General features: G+C 39.0%; 1 long non-coding RNA gene across 1 annotated transcript; it reads left to right on the top strand.

Annotated features, from left to right (window-relative positions):
* Positions 1 to 4,846: 4,846 nt before the first annotated feature.
* LOC131330210 (uncharacterized) lies at positions 4,847 to 5,276 on the top strand. The gene is made up of 2 exons (XR_009201025.1): positions 4,847 to 5,200; positions 5,232 to 5,276. It is a non-coding gene; the product is annotated as an uncharacterized LOC131330210 (long non-coding RNA).
* Positions 5,277 to 5,667: the final 391 nt, after the last annotated feature.

Below are 5,667 nucleotides of genomic sequence, written 5' to 3'. Positions count from 1 at the left end.
TAGACAATCGGGTTTGCTGGGAAGACGACCGCAAACAATCCAGGGGTCGACTTGGATCGTTACAGTGAGGGTGTTCTGACGGGTGAGGATGACAGGCGAGGTATTTGCAAAGATTTCTATTTGGCGAAGCTTCGGGTGTTGTAAAAGTATGAAACTAGCTGTGGTTGCTTCTTTGACTTACCTATGGTGCCTGCTTAAAACATAATATTGTATGTCAATACTTGGTTGTATAGGGTTAGGATTTGGGCTGAAAAATCCCACCCCTTTTGCACAGAAAGATGTGTTACAATAATTTATACAAGGCGCAACGAAGAACTTAAAGATGGATGCAAGTAGAATCCCAACCTGCAAGTTCCTATCTTATTTTCATAAGTTCTTTAGCTCTCTAATCATATGTTATGTTTGGGTGGTCTCAAAGGTGCCCCACTGTCAAAGAGTGTCAACCTTCTTGCTAGCCCATCATAGGCAGCAATCAGACAGCCCTCCTTTTGACATACCATAGAGGTACTAGTGACTATGGAGTTTGCTGCAAACCCTTAACATAGCTCGTGACATGCCGGGATATTAGGTGAACTCAACGTGGTTGCCCTCTCGATGCACATGAAAAAGATTTAAATAAAGAAAATATTAATTCTATGTTGAACTTTTTGATTATGGCTCTCAAGTTCCCAGCAGAGTCGCCAAAATTGTGGACACCTCCCCGAAGGGGCATCGCCACACAGATATCCTCTTTACTTGTTTCCTCTTCATAAACTAAAATCGTAGATATTCGCATGGCTAGGAACATCTCTATGTGATAATGATTACCGCTAAATAGGGTCACCACTTAGTTTATTAAAACTAAGAAAACAGGTAGAGATTTTGGGTACGAGAGCCAAAAGTATGATGAGGGAAAAGTGCTAGACGCCCCTCTTCGCTCGGTCATGAGACTAGCCCATAATTATTTAACATAGAATTAATACTTTCTTTATTTAATCCTACACAATTAAACTGGTTATTTAAGCCTGTAAATAGTTAAATAGATGATCCGAACAAGTAAATAAATCACATGCAATGACATAGACAAAATACAGAAACTGTCTCAGTGAATGCATTACATGACCGAGGTATCCCACTGGTTTGATGTACCGGTCGGCTAAACGAAGTCACGACCGGTGTTCTTCCTCACACCAGAATACAAACAGTTATACAAAAATTACAATTAAAGCACAAAAATGGAAAGTGAATCAAACCATAGTCCCCTGGGCCTCACCACCTTGATCACTCAGTAGCTTGATTGCTTTGGATTTAGGGTGATTGGTTGATTTCTCTCTCGAAACCCTAAGAACTAGAGTGGGTACTTCGGGGTTTGATCGCTCGGATTGCAGCTACTCACGGAGAGTTAGGGATTTTGTAGAGGAGATATGAGAGTTGTTTTCTGCAGAGTTCTGCAGAGTTTCATGGTAGGAGAGGGTGTATTGAACCTTAATTTCAAAACCCTAAGGCTCTCTTTATATAGGTAATGGGTTACTCACTTTGGTAAATCACAATGCATGAATCAACATGGAAGTATAGGGCAACAGACCTTTACATGGAAGTGTTTTTTGTAGCCCCAAAGTCTCGCAAATTGGCTGCTAGGGTATGAGTTTGGATCAAACGAAGACAGAACATTCCAGAATTCTGGGCAAAACGATCTAGCGGCCGCCCAATGGATGTGGTGGCCGACGAATACATCTCGTGGGCGAGGAAACGATCTCTCTGGGTTAGGTCCTCTAAGTGGCGGCCAGCACATCAATCTAGTGGCCAGTAGATCAATTCGACTAGAAAACTGTATTTCTGTCCAACAAAGCTTTTTGGCTTTGGATTAGGTCCTCTAAGTGGCCAAAATGACTCAAAAAGTCCATCGAGTTTACGAGAGGTTAATCAACAATCACTGTATCATGTTCATCATCCGAATGGTTCACAATGTGGGACTTGAAATACTCATTAGGCCAAATTTGGGGTGTCTACACCCCTCTTCTTCTTTATCTTCCGTTGATATTCGGAACAGGAACAGGAACACTTTAAAGAATGCTTGTAAGAGAATGGATTTCAGTGCTTCGTTGGGAGTTAATTTTAGAGGGGGGAGAGATTTTATTTTGAAGAAATTCGTTGAAATCGAGGAAGATCGAGCACATAGCGGAAAGGATCAACGCCCTCGACAATTTGAAGGAAGATGACTTTTTGGAGGAAGTTAATGATTTAAAGGGAGGTGGTTCTCTTTCTTTGGAATTCTAATTCGTTTGGAGGTTTTTTGGTTTTGTTTCATTAGGTATGTTCTTTGTCTTCTTGGTGCTGAGTTGTTTAGGGTGTTTGGTTGTTGGTAAATTTTTTTTTTGAACAGCAAAAACAATAGTTTATTAACCTTTGAAGATGTGCAAAAATTAAAAAGATGACAAGGGTTATGGCATCACAACGAGAAGGAAGCATCCCAACAACATCGACACCCAGCCTACTCGATAATCATGTGCCCCATCACACCCAGCATCAATCAATTGAAAAGGTTCCAACCAAAAGCATAAAAAAACAGACCACATTAGGACAGGACCTAATGAAAATTACATTATCAAGCACTACAAGAAAAATGAAAATTAGTGACGAAAAAGTGGCGACGAAATTTAATTTTGTTACTAAATGAGTATATTTGGCGACGAAAAAATAAATTCGTTACTATTTTGATAACTTTCGTGACGAAATAATTTCGTCACCAATTATGCCTGTTTAGCGACGAAAAAAATATTTTCGTCACTAAAGGTACCCATTTGGCGATAAAATACATTTTTCGTCGCCGAAAGCTTAAAAAAGGTGACAAAATTATTTTTTGTCGCCAAAGATAATCATTTGGTGACAAAAAATATATTTCGTCGACAAATGTGAGCAATTTAGTAACGAAATATTTTTTTCGTCACCAAATGCTTAACTTTGGTGACGAAAAATAATTTCGTCACCATTTTAACGCTTTCAGCGACAAAAAATATATTTCGTTGTCAAATGGGTACCTTTCGTGACGAAATTTATGAATTGCGCTTTGTCACTAAATGTATTTCGGACATAACTCTTTACTAAAATCTCCAATTGAGATAATTCAAATTGGGTTTGAACAATAACTCAATTGCTTACAACTTTCATGTTTATCAAAATTGCTAATTTTAATGTTTAAAGGTCCAAAATTACATTCGAAATATATTTTCATGTTAAACATATGTGTTATATATTAGATATTTCAAATATTTACTGATAAGTGTGTGTAGTGCAGTTGGTTGGAGCTTGCGCGAAAAACTCAAGGGACTCGGGTTCGAAACCCAGCAGGATCAAGAAAGATGGATTTCTTTTCCCATATGAAAACATCTTTCGCAATGAAAAATTTCGTCACCGATTTCTTATATTAGTGACAAAAAATTTCGTCACCAATGTGACCCATCGGTGACGAATTTTTTCGTCGTCAAAAAGCACAATAAGTGAGGAAAAAAATTTCGTCACCAATTATTTACTTTTTGGTGACGAAATATTTCGTCATCAAAAGGCACTATAGGTGACGAAAAATAGATTTCGTCACCAGGTAGGAATCCTCGACAACCTTTAGTCGATAAATTTTTTTTCGTCACCTATATTATTTGTGACAAAAAACATGCAATTTGTGACGATTTTTATTCGTCACCCAATTGAATTTTTCTTGTAGTGAAGGTTGACATCTTGTTGGTTTGTTTAGGGTATTTGGCTACTGTCATGGTGTTTTTTGGTTGGCATCCTGCTTTCTTTGGGCTTTGGTTTTCGGGTGGCATTTTTCGTCGGTGTGCCCGTGATCCATTTATTCTTTATAATCCTTTTCAAAGATTAATAAAAAACTTTACTATTAGTTCTCTCTTTTCCTACACTATTTTTAAATTGTCAATTTTGAGATATATTTTTGAGATAAAATGTTTAATAGGTTTGCGCATTTTTTCGTCTTTAGTCAATATTTTTTTTAACATTTTAACAAATCTTTTGACTTTTCGAATAGAAGTACGCTATATACATCCAAAAATTAAAAAAATAAGTAAGAAATAAGAAATTTGATAAAAAATTTACTAAAAACGGAAAAACACAGATGACGAAACTTTCAAAAATTTTGGAGAGAATATTTTTTAGACGGGAACCAAACAATTGTGGCAAAAGCTTGAACCATTTTTTGTGGCTTTCCGTTTTAGGTCACACGCAGTTGTCATTTTAGAAATTAGATTAAGGCAATCAGTTAGGTGGGACAAGTCTTGGCATGCCCGCAATCAATCCACAAATGTCTACAAGCGCGTTCACGCCTTGCTTGGTGTAGGTGCGGTCTAAATTATTAACCTTTGACCATAGAAAATCGTTTGACCCGCCAATCGACGATGGACACATGGCAACAAGGGGTGCGCGGAAAGAAAGTCTTGGTCAAGCCTCGTCCTAAAGGAGAATGGTTGACTATCCAATTGAGAGGAAACACGTGTACAGATTTCGAAGAAAATGCTCGCGAGAGGCTTCTGCAGGAGGCGCAATATCCGCGGAAGTCCGCTCAATCCACGAGAAAGAAAATAGATCCCAAGTAGGGATGGCAAAGTGAACCAAACCGATGGGTACCTGAACCGTAATCGAATTTTTTCCCCGAACCATAACCGAACAATTCCCCGTGGGTGCGGGTATGGTGGAGGAAGTGAAATAACCGAACAGGTTCGGTTCGGTTATGGTTCAGCAGATCCCCGAACCGAACCAAACTAAAATCTCTCTCTCTCTCTCTCTCTCTCTCTCTCTCTCTCATATATATATATATATATATATATATATATATATACATATATTAAAATAGACCAGGGGTTGAAGTGAACACTTTTAAAAATGTTAGGGATCAGCTTGTTGCATGTGTTAAGGTCTAAGGACCTGGAGTGTGATATCCCTTTATATATAAGCATAACAGTAGGTCACTTAGGGCTCACAGAAATTAGATCTGGCACATGCTCTCTCGCCTCTCTCTCACAGAATCACGCGAAGCCTCTCACGGTGAAGCCTCTCTTCTCTGTTCGACGTCTCTCTTTCCCTCCGTCGCCATTGATCATCTCCTTCAGCCATAAGTCTCTTTCTCATAGATTAAAGCAAAGTTACAGATTTTTTTTGCAACAGTATGTTCGGTTGATTGCAAATACTAGTTCTTTTGGGTGTGATTTCTGATGTAGATTTTTTATTTTTGTTTGGAATTCCAGCCTTGTATTCCATTTTTGTTGGGTATTCCAGAAGCGATTTACAGTTTCTCTCTCTCTCTCTCTCTGTTTTTTCTGAGATGGTGTTTAAGTTTTCTTTCTCTGTTTTTTATTTTGTACCAAATTCGGTTACCCGATTGGTTCGGGGATCACCTGAAACCCGTTTGGTTCGGTTATGGTTCACCAGTCTTCTCCGGTCCCGTTCGGGTATTGGGGCGGATATGCTTTCGGTTTCGATTTTGAGGATCGGGTACGGATATGCCAATATTCGCCCCGTTGCCATCCATAATCCCAAGATAGCATAATAGCGGAAGACTGTGGGAAAAGCCCCGCAAGCCTCCGAAATTTTGCACAAGAAAGGGATTTGATTAAGGAGTCTCTAGAGCTTCATCCGGACCACAAGGCAGGGTCTGGAAGGAACTCCGCAATGAGAGAACGA

The sequence above is a fragment of the Rhododendron vialii genome, chromosome 6a (genome assembly GCF_030253575.1).
Source record: "Rhododendron vialii isolate Sample 1 chromosome 6a, ASM3025357v1".
Lineage (NCBI taxonomy): Eukaryota > Viridiplantae > Streptophyta > Magnoliopsida > Ericales > Ericaceae > Rhododendron > Rhododendron vialii.
Note: the sequence above shows the minus strand (reverse complement) of the source record. Positions and strands in the feature narration are given on the sequence as shown.